We start from the raw sequence: 21371 nt of genomic DNA, 5'->3' as shown, positions 1-21371 counted from the left end.
TACCTTGCTCACATTTATGTCTGCAGTGAATGGCCAAGTTCCAGCCCTTCTCAGGAACTCAGTAAATATTCACTCTTGTCAAGTGTTAACCTTCCAGAAAGAGAAAGCTGGACTTAACTTCCCGGCTCCCTGAGTCCCATCCGTCACTTATCACAATGTGCCTCCATTTACACTGCTCTCCTGAAAGTCACCAATGACTTCCTAGTGGTCAATCGAACACATTCTTTTAGCCCTACCCGACCTTCAGATACCATTTAACCTTGTTGCCCTGCGCCCACGCATTCCATTGCCTTCCGCATCCGCCTGACTTCCCAGATAGATTTCTGCCTTCCCAATCTCTTTGGCCTTTTTCCATGGCTCTTCTCTGAGAACTCCTTAAATGTTGATTTCCCCTCAGAGTTCTGACCTTCTTGCTCTCTTCTTCCCATTCTACATCAGCGATTTCTTAACCTTTGGATACCTCTAAGAACCTGACCAAAGTTACAAACACACTCCATCCCAACATGCCAAGTGGAAACTCAAAGAAAATATTGCTCATAATTTCCGGTGGCTATAGAGCCCTGACCCTCAATCACCAGAGCCACTCTGGATCCCAGTTAAGGACTCCATTCCAGGGGCGTGTGGCTGGCTCAGTCGGTTAAGCGTCCGACTTTGGCTCAGGTCATGATCTCGCGGTTCAGGGTTCGTGAGTTCGAGCCCCACGTCAGGCTCTGTGCTGACAGCTCGGAGCCTGGAGTCTGCTTTGGATTCTGTGTCTCCCTCTCTCTGCTCCTCCCCCACTCACACTCTGTCTCTCTCTCTCTCTCTCAAAAGTAAAACTTAAAAAAAAATTTAAAAAAAAAGAACTCCATTCCACCTGCTCTCCCCAGGCACTGTCCCCCATTTCTAACTACCACTTCCACTGTTAAATCTCTTTCCAGCCCTGACTTCTCTCACACTTGAGCCCTGATTTCAAATGGCAATTTCTGTCTCTTCTTAGATGGCCCACAATACTGCCAGCGCAGAAACACTCATTTCCCCAAACCTGCAGTTTTTTTCCTGCTTTGCCCCAAGCTAGGTAGCTTTCTAGTTTTCAAGAATTCCTTTTCTTCATCCATGGCATCGCTATAAAGTCATCCAGGGTCCCAGGAAAAACAGAAAAGAAGAAAAAAAGAAACTTTAATGTTCTCAATCCAATTTTCAAATGGTGTTTCAAAATGCATTCCACCTCTTTCCTGAAAACAAACCAATTCCAGAACAAACTGATTAACAAATAAAACATCCGCATGTAAAGAAGGGAAGTACGACATCACGTTGACAGGTCCCGCCCACCCCTGAAGACTACAATAAATGCGCTAAGGTACAAATGAAAAGTGTGTCCTCAGCATGAGATAGGGAGAGAAAGACTATTACTTTGGTGTCCATCCACCCACAGCACCTCCGAGGGGCCCTGCTGTTGTATCTGGCTACCCTGCCGTCCCAGTTATTCTCCAGAACAACGTCTTGCCAGGCCTCCTCCTTGACCCCATATTTCATACACTAACCCTCTGCTCTGCCGTAGTTACTCTTTCGACCTGGCATGTGTCTCCGCTCTGTTTTGACTTTGCAAGTTCGTCCTCAAGGCCCAGAACGAATGACTCATATACAGGCAGAGTATGTCACTGGCCAACCTCCCCTCTCTATCTAAAGCTGGGCCCAAGCTCTGCCTTTTCCACAAAGCCTTCTCCCATTCAATTATGTCAGCAAATGTTTACCCGGCACGTGTTATGTGTAAAGTGTCGTGTCCCGTGCAGGGGCCGGAATGTACTAGAATAGGGAGATCGAAAGATGAAAATAGCATGGCGTGTGACTCCAGAACAACTTTTGCGAAACACTACTAATACCCAGTAAAACACAAGGCTGCGAGACACAAGCACTGGGGCACAGACTGACCTGCCCCGCAAAAAAAATCTCTCCTTTCTCTGAAATTGCATCTGATTTGCCTTCCTTTGGGAATCTTTGATTCTCACACATTAATCTGTAGCCACAACCGGTTTGGAGGCTTTCTGAGGCCAGGTGCTGTGCTCTCCCTGTCTCTAGTGAAGCCTCGAGAATGGTCCTCTGGGCAGAGGAGAGGTATGGCGGAGAGTCAAAGAAACGCAGCAAGATGCCATCCCGTTTTAAGAAACTAGTTCTCATAGGGGCGCCTGGGTGGCGCAGTCGGTTAAGCGTCCGACTTCGGCCCAGGTCACGATCTCACAGTTTGGGAGTTCCAGCCCCCCGTCAGGATCTGCGCTGACAGCTCGGAGCGTGGTGCCTCTCTCGGATCCTGTGTCTCCTTCTCTCTCTGCCCCTCCCCGCCTGCCCTCTGTCTCTCTCTCAAAAATAAACATTAAAAAAAGGAAACAAGTTCTTATAAAGGTGGTTCACTTCATACTGGTCATAATAGTAACAAATAATAACCAAGCCTGAAACTAAGCATAACCTTTGTTCATCAAGAAAGTAATCACGCATGCAGAAAAGCACATGAAGGGCCGTTGTAAATGATGACCGGCCTTCTCGCATCCTAAATCGAAATTACGCTTTCAGGTGACCTCTGAGATCTTTTAGTAAAAACCGAGAAATACAGTTGGGGAAAAATGGATCCAAGGGTCTATGTATCTAAAGCCCACCTTTGGCACACCTGGGTGGCTCAGTTGGTTAAGCGTCCGACTTTGGCTCAGGTCACGATCTCACGGTTCGTGACTTCGAGCCCCACGTCGGGCTCTGGGCTGACAGCTCGGAGTCTGGAGCCTGCTTTGGACTCTGTGTCTCCCTCTCTCTCTGCCCCTCCTTCACTTGTTCGCACGCGCGCGTGCGCTCTCTCTCTCTCTCAAAAACAAACATAAATAAACAAAGCCTGCCTTTACCACAGCCCATAAAGGTAAGAGCAACAGTTAAGACAGTTAATAGCCAAGCAAGCAGGGGTCCAGCAAAGCAGCTGCTGCGCTGTGGCCGGGCCAGGGTCTGGGGCCAGCTGTTACAGTAGGTGGTTTGCTCACGCCTGTGAGTCACACACGAGGGAAGCTGCAGTCCTTGACCAGTACTGTAGGCGCTTAGATCCGGTATTTGCTTTTAGACCGTGGGAGCAAAGACTAATAAGGAAAATGCACCAGAACAGCTGGGAAATCAGCTCCCTTCTGACTGCACAAAAATCGCGACTGCCAAGGCATTTTCTGTCCTCGAGACAGGGAGGTCTTCGAAGGATATGTGGGTTTTTTTTGTGGTTTTTTTTTGTCCTTCAAATTCATTTCTTTTGCCTTTCCTCCATCCAGCCTCACCGATCACTTTACGCTCCGTGCTTGAAATGATACTAAGCTTCAACTGTTTTGTAACACGAAGGATGGCCAAAAAGAAAAAAATCAAATCAAATCAATGTATTTCTCGTATCCTTTCAAACACTGCGTATTTCGTGACTTTGAGATTCCAGATACAGGTGATGTCCATGTTTGCTTGTGTGGTGGCCCAATTTTACTTTGTCTTACCAAGACAATTTCATACCTTCATACAGTCTTGTTGTCTATACAACTGAAATGGAAATTCAGACTTCATCAAACACTGCTGGCCTGAGAGAGAATTCTATAGCCGAAGAGAATGCAAATTAATACTCACCCCTTCTCCTGGCTTCAAAAGCGTGTGAACAGCTTCATCAGAAAATCATCAGTTCTCTTGAAAAACCACTTGGATTCCAGCAAAAATCCTGAATAATCCGAGTAAACCAGCTGTTGGAAGAATGCATCCGTTCTAGGAACTATGCTTTATCATTCGGTAGTTAGAATTAAAAGTAATTTTTGGACCAGGCAAAAATTTTTTAAGTTAACTCAGTGATAAATCCATTTTTCTGGATACAAATATCTAGCAACATATCTGACTTTATTAACATTAATTTTCACGGCATACACAGTCTTCCAGTTTCGAAAATTCTTCCTCTGAAATGGCTGTTTCTGCTCGGTGTTAGTTATCAACAACACGAATTGGGGCATCTTCTGTAAAAAATACTATTCCTGGGGGGTGGGGGCACCGGGATGGCTCAGTTGGGTAAGCATCTGACTCTTGATCTCGGCTCAGGTCACGATCTCATCGTTCGTGGGATCGAGCCCTGCGTTGGGCTCTGTGCTGACGGCATGGAACCTGCTTGGGATTCTCTCTCTCCCTCTCTCTCTATGCCCCTCCTCAGCTTGTGTGTGCTTTCTCTCTCTCAAAATAAATAAATAAACTTTTAAAAACGGTTTTAAAAAAAGAATGTTATTCTTGGGGGGAGTATATAAAACTTATCTAGCCGAGGAAAAGGATACAGACCAGTTCTGCATAGACATAGTCAGGACTATACTCTTGATTATCTGTATCTTTTCGGATGTCATCCACTAGTAGCTTTTCAGCATCAACCCGGCCCTTCAGCCTCCTTGGCCTGTAAGTATGGCCCCCAGCAGCTCAGGCAAAAAGTTAAAGTTGCAGAAGGGAAAATGCAAAACTAGTAACAGCCCACTTATCTAAGAATCACATATGGCAACCTCAGCTCATTGGAACTCGCTGGGAAGGCAAGGAGAAGAGAAAAGAAAAGAAAAAGGTATTTCAACAGTCAGAACAGAAATGAAAAGCAAGTGTGCTAAAAATATCATCTGTGTGTATGTGTGTGGGGGGGGGGGAGTGGACACAAGGAAAGAAAGCGGGAAGGATAGAATGAGCGAACACCATGGCAAAAACTCCAACTCACCCAAGAGACCTCACATACCTGTCACGGTGACAGTGAGGAGAGCTACCAGCACATAGGAGGCCCTCAGCGTGCCCAGTGGGCAGCTGCTTATTCTAAGTGGTGACCCAAGACCTCAGTCATTGGATAAATTGTACTTAGCATCATTTTACTCAGGTATGGAAATAGAGTAAGTTACCTTTTTTTCCCCAACAGGCTTACTATAAAAATAAGTTTCTTAGGGGTGCCTGGGTGGCTCAGTTGGTTAAAGCATCCGAGTCTTGATTTCGGCTCAGGTCACGATGACAGCTCGGAGCCTGCTGGGGATTCTTTCTTTCTCCCTCTCTGCCCCTCCCCTGCTCACACCTTCTCTCTCAAAATAAATAAACTTAAAAAAAAGTAAATAAATATCTTATACAATGAAGCAAACATGAGCAGTGCACAATTCTACTGGTTCTAAAACAGGATCCGGGCTGACGTCTACTCTAAGAAACATGGAATCCTAGTGCACCCGCACAGGAAATGGCCAGGCATAGAATTTTACAGAAAAGGGCAATCTTGTGTTTCCATTTTGGGGATGGGGGGGTGGGGGGAGGGAAATGTATGGTATTTCTTTATTTCCATATCTAGATTAAAGAAAATTGCTGTCTTAGATGCATTACTTTAGGACGCAAAAACATGCCGGCAACTAATAGGCATCTTAGTATGTGGAAGCTGAGCTCCTCATCTGTCCCCCGAAACCTGCTCTACCGGCCACCTGCCCGTCCCCTTGCCGGCAGCTCCATCCTTCTGGTCACCCAGGCCAAAGCCCCTGGGTGTCATCCTTGCCACCCGCTTTCCCCACATCCCACATCCAGCCCATCAGCAAATCCTCTTGGCCCGTCCTTCAAAACAGATCTAGAAGCTAACTGTTTCTCACCACCCCCACTACTAGCTGCTGGGTCAAGTCACTGCCATCCTTCCGCCTGGATTTTCGAACAGCTTCCTTAACTAGCGTCCTGGCTTTCTGCCTTATCTCCCTTGAGTCAGTAATCTATACATAGGTCAGAGGGATCCTTTTAAAACGTAAGTCAGTTGGATTTCCCCTACCTCCTCTGCTCAGACCCCCGGCAGAGTCAAGTTCAAAGTCCTCACTCCTTCCTCCTTCTCCTGGCCCATGGTTCTCCAGCCTCCCGCCCGCCCTTCGAGCTGTTCCTTGAAACCACCTGCTTTGCAGGCTTCCCTTCTGCCTGAAATGTCCTTCCAGCTCAATCTATGGCTGTGTTGTTCAGTGCTGTATGCCCCGCCCCCAGAACACTGCTGGGCAGAGTAGAGGATTAACAACTGAATTAATGAGCACCATAATGGAAGAGTAAATGATATAGCTTTGGCTAGGTGGCACTATCCTTTCTTTAAAAAAAAAAAAAAAATGTTTTATTTATTTTTGAGAGAACACGAGAAGGGAGGGGCAGAGAGGGGGGACAGAGGATTTGATAGGAGGCAGGCTCGGCACTGACAGCAGCGAGCCCGTTGCGAAGCTCAAACTCACAAACCGTGAAATCATGATCTGAGCCGAAGTCAGACGCTCAACTGACTGAGCCACCCGGGCACCCTGGAACTACCCTTTCTATTAAAATGAACCCATTACAGGCACACTCCTACCTGAGGCACGCCATCTACTCGAGGCACACGGCACTCGGTTCTGGAGGTGCAGAGGTGAACAGGAGAAGCTTGCTCCTGCCTTCATGGAGTTTACAGACAGCTCTACGGGACGAGGCAAGCCAGAGGAAGAGTCAGGATCACATCACAAAGATGCTCAGTCTGGTCTAGGGGGTCAGGAAAGGCCCACCAGCAAGAAGTGACATTAAAACTGAGACGCGAACGACAGTACAGTTGGCCAGGCAAAGACAGAAGAGAATATTCCATGCAGAAGGAAGAGCAGAACTAGGTCTGGGGTGGAGAGAACTGAGTCCAGCTGGTTGGAGGAACTGAAAGCGACAGAGAGAGTGAGACAGACAGAGAGAGAGACAGACAGACTGACATAGAAGAGAAGGATCCTGAGAAAGAGCCCTGGCCAGCCAGGGGGGCCTCCCGAAGGGCTCTCGGTCAGTAGGAGTACGATCAGATGTGCATTTGGGGAACGTCTGCTCTGTGCTGTGAAAAGTGGTTTGGAGGCAAGAAGGGGAAGTACGTTAGGAGGCCAGAGATGACAGCGGCTTGTGCGAGGCTAGTGGTGGTGGGAGGTGAGCACTAGCCAAGTATGGGCTTCTACAAAGTCATTAGCCTTATTCAGGTACTCGGCTTCCCTGAAACCTCCAGGATTCCAAGCCATCCGACAACCCGAACAAACAGGAAGTCTGGAGTTACAGATGAGCCAAGAGAAAAAGGACAAGGCTCTTGTTACAATGTTACCCATCATTTGAGAAATGCTGCAAAGTATCTGAATGTTGTCATTTTTCAGGAAAATGAAAACCAAACAAAACGTTTTAGAGCATTTGCTTATGGCGCCGTGAACAAAAACCCAAACCGCGTCTTAACGTGGCTGAAGAAGATAAGGCATTTGAAGGTGTTTTTTTGCTCCATTTTTCAAGTGAGGATATTGAAGCACAGAGAGGTTGTCACTCTCCGAAGCTGAGAAGCGATAGCACGCTTCCCGATAGCACAGGGATGTCTTGGTGATAATATAGCTAAGCAGTGAGACTACTAACTGGGACTTAAGACTGGCCTTCTGGACCCCAAACCTGGTTTCAATCTGCTGACTTTCCCACACGGCGTAAGTGCCCAGCAGAATCCTTTGACGTGTCATGCTGTCTGACCGAATGCCTCATTCGGGTCTTCGCTCGTGAGAAATACTTCCACTTGTCTACTTACTGTCCCTATGGACACAGCGCCAGGATCTGTGGGCATCGTGATGGATGAGAGCAGGCCCTGACTTCGACGGGCTTACGGTCTTGTAGATGGACACAGGTACCGCTACCTGCAAAATGCTCGGGGACAAAAAGTATACAGTGTTAGGGGCCCATGTCAGGGGCACAACCTGGACTTGGGGAGGGGTAGAGCCGGGGAAAATTCCCTGAGGCATTGTCATTTAAGTTACCCATGGAATGGGGCACCTGGTTGGCTCAGTCAGAAGAGCAAGCGAGTCTTGATCTCGGGGTCATGAGTTCGAGCCCCACGTTGGGTGTAGAGATTACTTAAATAAGTAAATAGGAAATTGCCCAAGGAAGACTCTTCCCCATGACTGCTGCAACCTCGCTCCAGAATGAATTCCCAACATGGACGCCCTGTCCTGCCTGTCTCGTGTTTTCCTTCCAGAATAATGATAGCACCGTGCTTTCAGAAAGAGCCTGAGCGTTTACAGAGAGACTTGGCGTGCAGTGTCTCGTCGGATTCCCACAACCATCCTAGGGAAGCAGGCCACCCCATTTTACAAGCGAAGGAGGTGGGGACTCAAGACATTAGATGCAATTGTACAAGTTCACACAACCCATCAGTAGGAAGCTAAGCCTAGAACCCACGTGTTAGACTCTGGTCCGTTGTTCTTTCCACCAAATCACAAATTTTTCACTTAGTTGACATTCCATACTCCTTACTCTTTCCTTCCTGACCGGTTTCTTCTCCTAGAGAAGCTTCCCTTCCTGTGCTGTGTGTGGGTGGGAGGACACTTGGAGTCCAGGAGCTGGCTGGGGGCGAGATTTACGGAATAATACACGAATGAGTGAAAGAGCTCTGATAGACAAATGAAGAATTTTCCAACACGACTTTTGATGATAATTTTGCAGGAAAGGGAAAGAGAAAGAATGACAGGAATGAAGTGCAACTTACTCCTCCTTCCCAGGCCTGGGACGAAATGTACTCCTAGGTTCTAGGAGTACATATGCTGGTTTTATCTAACCAATTAGTCACAGGTTAAATGAAGCAACTTTTTGAAAAAACGGCGCAAGAAGGGAGTCCACGCACAGAGGCTGGTCATCAGAGAAATATAAATAAATGTATCCCAAGCTGTGAAAAGTAGGAAAACAAAAGCACTTGAAATAAAAACTGAGGGTTGATGGGGAGTGGGAGGGAAGGGAAAGTGGGAGAGGGGCATGGAGGAGGGCACCTGTTGGGATGAGCACTGGGTGTCGTATGGAAACCAATTTGGCAATAAATTTCATAATAGAAATAAATAAATAAATAAATAAATAAATAAATAAATAAAATCTGAAGAAAAAAAAAAAAACCCGCCAGCGTCAAGGTCGCTTTTACTAAAGAGCGAATCTCAAAATAAATGTGAGGGGAATGGAAGGATCCGTAGGGTTAATCACCACCATGGGTGTCCCGTCACCACTGTCGCCAGGCTGTCAGTGTGCGTAACCTGAGGACCAGGGACACCATCTCCGATTCAAGGGGTTACCTCTGTTCAAGGTACTGCAGGGCCGCCTCACTTTCTGACCCTAGAAAGTTCTAGAATTCATTTTCTACAAGTCAGGTTTGAAAGTGCAGCCAGATCTAATGCACTTTTTCTCTTGAACAAAGGAGCAGCCATTCCCAAGGCCCAGTCCAACCTGAAATACCAGATTTCCTGATGAGAAGTCAGCCCAGAGGCCTGTCCTGGCACCCTCCTGCCATGTTTAACCCCTTCCTTCCCTCCCGGCAGGTCCCCAGATTTTTACTTTCGAATATCATGAAGGCCCTTTCTTTCAAAAAATATATATGTATATATACATACATATACATAGTGAAAAAATATATATACATATACAGTAGAGTGAAAATCCCCGTGTCTAACTCTTTTTTAGCTATAAATATGCATTAACATTCCTTTATACATACATAATCATTCCAGAGAGTACCTAATAAGAAAACTGTAGGAACTAATAAATAGTACCACCAATCATCACAAAGTTATGTATTAATCTTTCTAATTCACACCTTTTTGCATAAAAAGAGAATAAAATTAACTGTTCTGATCATTTTTCAAACAATGTCACCAAGAGATCTTGAGTCGCTCCACAAACCATGTATGTCAGAGGTCTCTGGGGGCAGCTGGGTGGCTCCGTCAGTCGAGTGTCTGACTCTTGATTTCAGTTCAGGTCATGATCTCACAGTTCGTGGGTTCGAGCCCCCCATGAGGTTCCATGCTGACGGTGTGGAGCCTGCTTGGGATTCTCTCTCTCGCTCCTTCTCTCTGACCCTCCCCTGCTTGTGTTCTCTCTCTCTCTCTCTCTCAAAATAAATAAAAACTTTAAAGAAATTAAAGGCTATCACTCATTAAACTCTACGCAGTCCTATCCAATAAGTGAAAATATTACGCTCCAGGCTGAGCTTCTTTGATTCCCACTGTGTTTGGTATTCCTCGCGTCCCTTTTTAAAAGTGAGTCTTGGGATTCTGGAGTTTAAAGTCTTTGCGATTCTTCTTATCCATACTGACTACACACAGTGGCAGTATTAGCAGGTTTCTGTTCTTGCACCTCATTTATGAAGATTTAAAAGAAACGTACTGAATATGAAAAGTTTTGATTACTAAAAGTCTGCGGTCAGAAAATGAGTGGAGTCTAAAGCACAAGTCTCTTATTAAAAATGAATCTTTTATTACAGATGAATAAGGAAGAGAAATGTGGGTGAATATCTCCTCCCCTGTATGAGCAAAACACCTTCTTCATATGTCTTTTCTTTCCTCTGGCTTATGAAGGAAGGAAATAATTTAAAAAAAAAAAAAAACAAAAAAAACAACCAAGATAAAGCGGTGCCTGGGTGGCTCAGTCAGTTGAGCGTCTGACTTCGGCTCAGGTCATCATCTCACAGCCTGTGAGTTCGAGCCCCGCATCAGGCTCTGTGCTGACAGCTCGGAGCCTGGAGCCCGCTTTAGATTCGGTGTCTGTCTCTCTCTGCCCCTTCCCCGCTCACACTTTGTCTCTGTCTCTCTCTCTCTCAAAAATAAATAAATATTAAAAAAAGAAAACGAGATGAATACTCAGTGATAGCAGAAGTGTGGAGGAGACGGGACACTTCCAAGTGCTATTGGTAGGAGTATAAATGAATAAAACCTTGTTTGGAAGGTAAGCTAATAACTAATATCCATTTATTTCCTTTGACTCAATCATTCTACTTTGATCAACTTGCTCTAAGGACATAATTAAAGGTGCACAAGAGTTTTGGGTAAAGGATGTTCACTTCAGCATCATTTATAATGGTGAAAAATAGAATCACCCACAGAAAACGAGGAACCTCACGGCCGTTCCCTGAATCGCATGGTCCAGGAACCAACACCAGAAATCTTTGCTTCTTACCTATGGTTCTGCTGTGTGGTTAAGGTAACTCAGAAACCGAGTAAACGAGTTGGGTAAATTGCAGATAAGCTACCGATCAGTCAAGGCTCTGACTAAAATTACTAATATTCAAGCTGCAGTAAACTTCTCTGCCCAGGAGTATAACAGTCCTTTATTTGAAAAGTTTCTCATTTTTCTAAGAACGCTACAGACAAATAGCAAGTTGTTGCTGCAGATTTTAATATTATCCAATTATTTATCTCACAAGTAAGCACAAGAGCAGAAATAAAATGCTTTTCAAGTATTTTCTCAAATAAGATCTATGCAACTCACATAATGGCTTTTCCGTGGAATCAGTGAAGCACCCAGCTTGTCCCAGCCAGGGTTCCAAAAGCTTTGCACACATTAATTCGCTGAATCTCCACTACAGTCCCAAGAAGTGGGCACTATTAATATCCCCACCTTACAAATGAGTAAACCCAAGTACAGAGAACTTAAATCACTTGTCAACTTAACCCAGCTAGGAAATGCAAAGCTAGAATCCAAATCTAGGTGGTCAGCACACTGTTATTAAAATACAAGGATTAGGGGCACCTGGGTGGCTCAGTCGGTTAAGTGTCTGACTCTCGGTTTCAGATCCAGTCATGATCTCACAGTTCATGAGTTCGAGCCCCACATCGAGATCTGTGCTGACATTGCAGGGCCTGCCCGGGATTCTCTCTCTCTTCTCCCTCTGCCCCTCCCCTGCTCACGCTGTCTCTGTCTCTCTCAAAATAAGTAAATAAACCTTTAAAAATAATAAAATAAAATAATTAGATAAAAACATAATAATTAAAATAGATGGCACCCAGACTGATATTGAAAACACATTGGGATTGTTGTTAAGTAGAAGCAGAGGGAGCAGGAAGAGATTGTCAGGGAAGGCTTACCGAGGAGGAGCCGATGCCAAAACCTGGGGATCGGAGGCAGGCTGGCGAAGAGCATCCTCGACCAAGAGCAGTTTGATCGAAGGAAAGACCTAGGAGCCACCGGCTCGGCCCTGAGGCTAGACTAGCAGGGATGCTAGAGGAAAGGTGGACAAGGATCATGAAGCAGGGGCTCTGTGCTCCATCTTGTCTTTATCTTTCTTTCGTGTCTGTGTTCTACCTTGTCTTCCTCTTCTCCTCCTTCTCCCCTGCCCCCTTTCCTCCCACTCTTCCTCCTCCTCCTCCCTCCTCCTCCTCCTTTCTCCTTCTCTTCCTCCTCCTCTGCCTTCTTCCTCCTCCTCCTTTCTCCTCCTCCTCCCTCCTCCTTTTCCCCCTCCCCCCTTCCCCCCACTCTTCCTCCCCTTCTCCTCCTCTTCCTCCTCCTTCTCCTTCTCTTCCTCCCCCTCCGTCCTCCTCCTCCTTTCTCTTCTTCCTCCTCCTCCTCCCTCCTCCTCCTCCCCCTCCCTCCTTCCTCCCACTCTTCCTCCCCCTTCTCCTCCTCTTCCTCCTCCTTCTCTTTCTCTTCCTCCTCCTCCTCCTCCCTCCTCCTCCTCCTTTCTCCTCCTCTTCCTCCTCCTCCTCCTCCTTCTTCCTGTGAGAAATGAAGGCTTTTCAGTGGTAGAGTGACATGATCAAGTACATGTTTTCAAATAAGCCACCACCATGGTACCAGGACAAAAGTCGGATCAGGGAATGGAAGATCCTGGGGTCAAGGGAGACCAGTTCAGGAACGAGAGGTAAAGTAGCTATAGGGCGGCAGGATTGGAGAGGAAGGGACAGATTAAGAGCTTCATTTAGCAGTTGGAATTTAGGCTTTGATCAGCAATTAGATGTGAGGGATTAAAGAAACAGTGATGTGACAGAGATAATTGGCTAAAGAAAAATTACTTAAGTACACACACATCTATTTGAGAGATGCTATGCCGGATAGACTACTTCTCAGCAGACTGCTTACGTTCTGAAGAGGGCAATTTACTTTCTTCCTTCCTTATGTCTCTCCTCTTCATATTAGAATCCTGAGTCACTACTAGTCTGCTTTCTCATTTAATTACGAGATCACCACAACATAAACAAAATATAAAAGACGTAGTTTCTCAAACACCTTTCCACAGTCAAATTTCCTTGGAATGTGTTAGGGACCGACGAACTCACACTGAGGATAGACACTTCCCAGTAACCTTGTGTTTTTTTTAAACATAAAAATAGTTCGTAAAGTACAGACCTGATTCTGCTTTAGAAATTCAAATCCTGGGGCGCCTGGCTGGCTCAGTAGTTAAGAGCATGCGCCTCTTGATTTCATGGTTGTGAGTTCAAGCCCCACATTGGGTGTGGAGCCTACTTACAAGGAAAAAAAAACCAACAAAAAAGTGGAGGGGGGGACATCTGCATGGCTCAGGCCGTTAAGCATCTAACTCTTGGTCTTGGCTCAGGTCATGATCTCACAGTTTGTGAGTTCGAGCCCTGAATTGGGCTCTGCGATGGCAGTGGAGCCTGCTTGGGATTCTCTCTCTCTCTCTCTCTCTCTCTCTCTGCCCCCCCCTTCCCCTCTCATACTCTCTCCACCCCTCTCTCGCAAAAGAAATAAGCTTTAAAAAAAAGGGGGAGCGCCTGGGTGGCTCAGTCGGTTAAGCGGCCGACTTCGGCTCAGGTCACGATCTCGCGGTCCGTGAGTTCGAGCCCCGCGTCGGGTTCTGTGCTGACAGCTCAGAGCCTGGAGCCTGTTTCGGATTCTGTGTCTCCCTCTCTCTGACCCTCTCCCGTTCATGCTCTGTCTCTCTCTGTCTCAAAAATAAAATAAAACGTTAAAAAAAAAAAAAAGAAATTAAACTACCATAAAAATCTCCACTTTACCTGCTTCATCCCCAAGGCAGTCAGTTCAGTTTTCTAAAATACATCTAACGGAATACAATTATAAATCTGGGTTCGGGGGGATAATTAGACAACCAGGCTGAGCATCTCTTGGTCCTCAGTAAATGTGCCCTTGTCTGGTCTAAACTGCAGTTCGACCTTAACTCTGGACAGCAAGTTGTTGACGCAGTTTTCAGAGACGGGACTTAATTAGGAGCAGGTAATTATACATTTAAATTAGAGAATAGGGGCGCCTGGGTGGCTTGTCGGTTAAGCGTCCGACTTCAGCTCAGGTCATGATCTCACGGTCCGTGAGTTCGAGCCCCACGTCGGGCTCTGTGCTGACAGCTCAGAGCCTGGAGCCCGTTTCAGATTCTGTGTCTCCCTCTCTCTCTGACCCTCCCCTGTTCGTGCTCTGTCTCTCTCTGTCTCAAAAATAAATAAAAACGTTTAAAAAAATATATATTTTAAAAAAAATTAGAGAATAAAAGCCTTTGGAAACTACTAAAAACACTAGGAAACAATTCTCCCCCAGGAGCCAGAAAGCGGCATCTGAAAAGCCCACACTAGACACAGTTTGCATATGATACACCACGGAGACATGTAACAACCCTGTTGTCCCCAGAGACGGGACGCACGTCTCTGCTAAAGCTGCATGTCCTGACCTCCAGGACCACGAGGCTAAATCGTGGCCTAATTAGACCCCAAAAAGAAGGCTCTGTCTGTCTTCTCCCAAGAGGTGCAAAGGTGAATCTGGAATTGTAATTTGCTGGATGGCCTGGGCCGAGGAAGATTGTGCCCCATCGTCTGCAGTAAAAGCAAAGTATAGAACAGAAAGGGCTTTAATGGAAATCTAAGACATAGCAACAATTACCAAAAAGGCTATTTCAGAAAAATGATATTTAAAATACATTTGAAGTCATTTTCTAAATCCGGTAACCTTCCCTTTTAGCAATACATGCTGTCACTAAGTAATAACGGGAAGAAGAAAAAGTACACAGGCTTTGAAGTCAGACAGACCACCACCACTCAGTAGCTGTGTGACCTCATATAAGTCACTCAGCCTCTCTGATACGTCATCTCCTTCATTGGCAAAATGGTGGTAAGTATACCTACTTTCACGAGATGGTACAAAGATTAAGCGAAGTGACATATGGAAACAAATACAGCCTCTAGCATAATGCCTGGTGTGCGACAGGCTCCCATAAATGGTCATTAGAATAGTACTCCTGAAGCTTCTTCCTTGACGTTGTATTTCTAAAATCTAAGTTATGAGGGATTGTTTTCCCTTTTTTAAGAGAGAGAGAGGAGAGTGCAAGCAGGGGAGGGGCAGAGAGAGGGGGAGAGAGAGAGAATTCTAAGCAGACTCGAACTGCCATCTCGATCCCACAACCCTGGGATCGTGACCTGAGCTGAAATCAAGAGTCAGACACTCAAGCGACTGAGCCACCCAGGCGCCCCAAAGCATTTGAGGTCTGTCTCCTGTATGTGGCCAGCACCTTGCTAAGTGCTACAGTAGATGTGAAGGAAAGAAAGGACAGGCTGTGGCATCACAGGCAAGGAGGCGCCACAGATGAAATGACTAGAATAAAGCTTACCAAAATAAGGTCGAGGGCCAGACTACATGACACACGCTGAATTGCCACTGTGAGTCACAGGTGGGATTCTCAAACTGTCATGAAGAAGCACTTTTGTTCTCATTTCCAATCCATCGTGAACCAAGTGGTCCTGTTGCCCATGCCTGTAACACAGCTCCCGTGACAACCAGCTCATTGGGTGAGTGCGCCAGCACCCGCAGTGGCCCGTGCCCCATCAACAAGACTAGCTCAGGGACCACATCCTTGGACATTGTGGTCATGCCAAATTGCCCAAAGCCTCTTCATTTCCCTACTCATCTTGTTGCAGACCAGTAACGGTTTTCGAACTGGTTTTGAACTAGTAATCCACGGACTGCTTTCTGAGTCACGCCCTGAGCTGGACCTAATGGGGGAAGCTTCCGTGTTTCCAGGGGCATCCCAGAAGCGGCAATAAAAGACAGACAAAGCAACGGTCCAGAAGCTAGGGAAAAAATAAAACAACCTGCGTGTGCTTGCGATAAATATTTTTATCGCAACTTGGAACAAATTGATAGACTTTGGGTCAGGGTCTTAAAAAAGACTATCAAGAACTTCTCTGTCTCATGACTTGAGGGAACAGTTGGTTCGGTAGGGTTCCCAGAAATCACAGAAAGGAGAGGACCGACATGAAGGTATTCCAAAACCATCGCCTAACTGGCTTATCAGCTAGCGAGGAACAGAATCCAGAAGTGCACTCCTTGGTAAGAACAGTCAACGTCTCCTGTTTGGGCACCACATCTCAGGAGGCCTCTTAGGCATCAAAGGGAAGGAGACGGGAATGAGTCCAAAGTTTGGGTCAAGCCCACTCGTCACGAGTTAATGAGCTCAGGCTCTCAAGCCACACTACGGGGCTTCAAATCCTGGCTCTTCCGTTTAGTAGCTATGCAATCTTGAGCCACTGGCTTGATCTGTCTTTGCTTTGGCTTCCTCAACTAAGAGGGGGCAACAATGGCACCTCTCTCAAAGGGTTGTCGTAAGAACTGAAAGAGGTCACGGGTGTAAACCCCTTAGAACAGTGCCTCGCACACGGCAAGGGCCAGCTGCTGCTTTTAGCCTTTTCTCCTCCGGCAGGTTCGTCATCAAGTCCGACTGTAGAGGGATTTAAGAAATTGTGCTCCGATACCCTTCAACTCAGATGATGAGACCCCGGCATTCAAAAGCCCTAGGTCTACGCAGAGCACGCGGGGACTCAGTTAGTTGCTACTCACATCCTTCAAAGCCCAGTTCACGTGCCATTTCCTCAAGTAGGCTTGTATTAACTAGGAATTGCACCCAACTGCGTGATATAGAAACCCCTCTTCTGTGGCTTCATCAAACAGGGGCTCATTGTCAGCACCTCATAAGAGGTCGGGGGATAGAAACCCAAGGGCAGGGGCACCAGGTCCCAGATATCGTCAATGCCTTCGTGACTTCGGTCTTCGTACCACTCCACGGACACCCCTATCAAGGAGGAAGTGGAAAGAAGCACTGAGGACCAAGAGGCGGAACCTACTCCAGGAAAGCGAAACTCAGCCGGCACCGTCCGGTCCACTTCCACCACGGGAGTAGTCAATGCAACGTCCAGTGGCCATCCCTTGTTGCAAGGGAAGTACAAAAATGGATACTCTGCCCATTCAAACGAAATCAGAGTTCTGTTCATAACAGAAAAGAGAAGAATGTTTAATGAAGAAGAAACTAGCAGAGAAGGTGTCCTTGACCCCTAAGACTAGCTCAGGTCCTACTGTAAGATGCTTTCATAGCATCACATACTCCTTTTTTGTGTATCAATTGCATGCAAATTTAATTCAATAACTTCTCATGAAAATAATTCGTAGTGTCTGCCTCATACCAGAACAGAAGCTTTGGGAAGGCAAGAACCACATCTCGCCTGCCCAGCTTACTCCAGGACCCCCCAGAACCTAGACCAGTGCCTCGTATCCAGTATGTACACAATAAATAGATGGGGAATTGGTAAGCAGACCACTTAATAAAAGTTCATCGATGGACTTACTAACTATAGACAATTAACTTCACTTTTTTCTTGTTTAAACTCAGATGAGAAATATTTATGTGCCTTATAAGGTTAATGTTATGAAGACTATGTGAAAAGAAATCAAAAAACACTGGGAAAATATGTTGGGTGAAAACTCGATACGTGTGGCAAGAGAGAAAACAGAGCTTCAGAATTCATAAGGGATATGCCTTAAGGTCATGGGAATAGAAAAATGTCACACAGGAGAATGCCAGAAATATAACTGTATTATTTGGTAATAAATATGGGAGATGGAAGCGTATTTAGATATGGCTGTCCTTTCTCTCTCTTCTCCCCTTCCTTTCCTCCCCGGAAAAGAGAAACTTTTATAAACTGTGTTTTTATAAACTGAATTAAGCAACTCAGGGGAACTCGTTTACTGATAGAAGCTCGTCTCCATTCACTCACTCGACCAACAAACCAACACGGGAGTGTGCACCTTTTTGGATGCCAGGAACACAACAGTTATCAAACAAACGTGATCTTGACTCACACAGCACTTATGCGTCGGTTGGGGCAGTGGGAGGGCAAGACAATAAAGAAGTGAGTGGATTCACTGCTGGTGATAAATGCTATGGGATGCTGTGGCAGTGGAATATGAGAGGGAGGTGGTATTTAAGCCACCACCCAAGAATGGGAAGACAGCTATTAGAACAGCCGGGGAAAGAACATGAGGTGGCCCAAAGATTGTGGGAAAGGGGAGAGGGGCTTGATATGGTCCCTTTCTCCAATCACATCTCCTACTGCTCACTTACACTCACTGGCCAATCCTGTTGTTACTTGGACATGCCAAGCACACTCTTGCCTCAGGCCCTTTGCACATACTGTTGTCCTATGCTCCACTGAAACATTCCCATATATCTCCTCCTTATTCACTCCGATTCAGAACTCTGCTCAATAAAGTGACAGGGCAATGGATGATGCTACAACTATATTCACTCTCACATTAATTCAGCACGTATTAACTGAACGCCTACTGTGTGCCAGGCACCGTTCTAGGCCCTGGGGACATCTGGTCAACGGCAAGGTGAATTTCTTGCTCTCCCAGGTCCTACAATGTACCTGGGGAAATGTGCAGTCATCAAACAAACAAAATGTCAGACAGTGATATGTGTAAGTGGATGAGAGTTTCTATTTTAAATAGAGCGGTCAGAAGAGGCCTCTCTGAAGAAGTTTCGAGCAGAGGGCTGAAGGATCTAAGGAGGCCATGAGAAGACTGGGGCAAAGACACTACAAACGGAAAGGTCATAAGGCAGAAACTATCTCAAAAAAAACACAGGAAGGTATCTCAACAAAGCTGTTAAAAAATGAAATGAAAACTATATTAAAATTTTGTGTCTCCCTTCCCCAAAAGATATGTTAAAGTCCCAGCCCCCAGTACTTTACAATGTGATCTTATTCAGGGAAAGAGTCTTACAGGTGTAATTCCTTACGATGAGATCATACTACAGCAAGGTGGGCCCAGAGTCCAATATGACTAACGTCTCCACCAGGAGGTCATTTGAAGATGAAGCAGAGATTGGAGAGATGTGGCTCCACATCAAGGAGCACTGAGGATGTCAAGGAATGCCACCATCGGGCGCTTGAGGAAGGATTCTTCCTAGGATCTCGGAAGGAGCGTGGCCCTGCTCACCCTCGATTCTGGACTTGAGGCCTCCAAAGCTGCGTGACAACAGATTTCTCTCGTTTTAAGCCTTCCGGCTTACGGTACATTTGATGGCAGCCTTGGGAAATGAATACAGATGCCTTCTAGACGTCCAACTTCTGGAGTTAGAGCTACAGATGTAAATGAGGAGATATCATTGTGACACGATGAGCAAAGAGACTAGACTTCACCCTTCAGCAAAGCCCAACAGTCTCCTGTCCACAGGAGTCATGTGAACAGGAGCCGATGACCACCTTTGAAGGAACGAGATGGCTTACATTCTGAGACACCTGCACAAATTTCAGAAGAGCTGAGCGGACCGCCACAGTGTCGGATTAAGTCAAGGCCACAGCAAGAACCATGGGCAGATGAAATCACCATGTAATGGTAGACCATGAAATGGTAAAAACACAACATACTATTTGTGATCCAGTAAATATAATAAAAATGTCTTACGTGGCGAAATGCAGCCAGTAGTATATATAATGGTAACTGGTGACCTCAACATTTATCAAAGTGACAGAATTAAATGTGAGAGAACTAGACAGAGCAGTAGCTCGGATGATTCAGTAACTACAACAGAATTAGCAGGTATAAATGGAGAACAGTAAGGAGGGGGACAATGAACTTCCTTTGCGAGTATACAAGTGTCCCCAATAAAAAGTCATCAAATTCTAGGGGCGCCTGGGTGGCTCAGTCGCTTAAGCGTCCGAATCTTGATTTTGGCTCAGGTCATGATCTCATGGTTCATGGGTTCGAGCCCCACTTCGGGCTCTGTGCTGACAGTGTGGATCCTGCTTGGGATTCCCTCTCTCTCCCTTTCTCTCTGCCCCTCTTCTGCTCTCTCTCTCTCAAAATAAATAAATAAACTTTTTAAAAAAGCCGTCAAATTCTAGAGCACACAGTCATATTCTTACGTCCAAACCACAATAATAACAAAAAATGAACAAAGAGGAAAGGTCCCTTGTTGAAGTAATCAAAACTTATAAAGCATCAAACAACATGGAGGATGGAATTGAATTCAAGACGTGTCAGACCATTTTCGCAGTGATAAGGGTAAATACAATACCTCAATTGGTAAAAGGCTGTCTTAAATTAAAAATCACGTCCATTAGCCTCTAGGGTGCGAGAAAAGTCTGCCTGGGAACAGCATCACCCATCTGATTGCTGGGGTTGGCTTGGTGGATAGGTCAGGCCCAGCCTGTCCCTCCGCAGAGCTCGGACTCCATCCGGAGGCAGTGGGGTGGGCTCTTCACGGAGAAGCTGTTGCCCACTCTCACAGAAAACGTACTACATTTTCTTCTGTCTTTCTAAAAAGTCCCCTAACCCTTCGAGGTGCCCATTTCTAAAGAAATCTCGTTGCATTTAAACTCCAGGGCCAAATTTTTATTCCAGCAGCCCGGGAATCAGATGAAAAACTATGTCCAATCCATTTATAACAAACGATGATCGTCAGACTCAGATGAGTGTCAGTGGGTGTCTGGCGGTGGTAGGGATTTCTTGCCTCTTCTGGGAGATGAAATCTCTCGTTATGGCATTGTTATGTCACCAAAACACAGAGCCTGCCAAGCCCCAGCTTAGACATTTATGTGGGTTTTCCCGAATTCCCTTCAGCAATTTAAATCCTAGATGTTATTGCCAGCTACCAGGGAATTAAATAGGGAATATTCAGGAAATATAAAGTGACTAACAGTTAGCGTTGCACAACCCTTTCTCATGGGCATTTTCCAGGGCTGGGAAACAGACTCGAGGGTACAGTGGAACACAATAAAACGTTCACAGACATCCTGAGGTTCAGACTCTACAGACAGATGGAGAAATTACTGGTCCTGTTCCTGGAAGGACTGAATGTTTTCACAGTAAACCTCTTTGCCTGGGGCTTTGTTCGCTCGTATCTTAGAAGTCGTGATTCAGTACAGTTGGAATTGTGCATGAGCAGAAGTCAAGATTTTAGTTTTATGGATACACAGTCACCTCTCTCTCCGAAAAATAATGAACTGCTAATCACCTGAAACCAAGAACTGGCCTCAGAAACACACTGAGACCTTCCCATTCAAACCTGACATCCCACAACCATTTGAGATTGTTATTACTACACTTGAGTGAAAGACAGAAAATCGAAACAATACGTGCGAATTTGGTGCCTAAAGAAAGGACGGGGACAACATTAAGAGACAAGCAAGCGTGGACCTTACTCCACAGTGTGACAAAGCTGTAGAGCTGACAGGACCCAGGAAGGGAGTGTAATTCTTAGAGGAAGAAGGGACATGGACAGCATCAGCTAAGATCGTGCTCCCGTGTGTAAAAATGGAACAGCAAAGGCCAGAAAACAGAGAATGTGCCTCCTTGAAACGGACTAAAAAGATACA

At 45.9% G+C, this 21371-nt stretch overlaps 1 long non-coding RNA gene across 1 annotated transcript; it reads right to left on the bottom strand.

Moving 5' to 3' along the window:
• Positions 1-3281: 3281 nt before the first annotated feature.
• Positions 3282-6671, bottom strand: LOC122228393. The gene is made up of 3 exons (XR_006206551.1): positions 6329-6671; positions 3610-3719; positions 3282-3525 (listed from the first exon to the last, which is right to left on the bottom strand). It is a non-coding gene; the product is annotated as an uncharacterized LOC122228393 (long non-coding RNA).
• Positions 6672-21371: the final 14700 nt, after the last annotated feature.

Source organism: Panthera leo, chromosome C1, assembly GCF_018350215.1.
Source record: "Panthera leo isolate Ple1 chromosome C1, P.leo_Ple1_pat1.1, whole genome shotgun sequence".
Classification (NCBI taxonomy): Eukaryota; Metazoa; Chordata; class Mammalia; order Carnivora; family Felidae; genus Panthera; species Panthera leo.
Note: the sequence above shows the minus strand (reverse complement) of the source record. Positions and strands in the feature narration are given on the sequence as shown.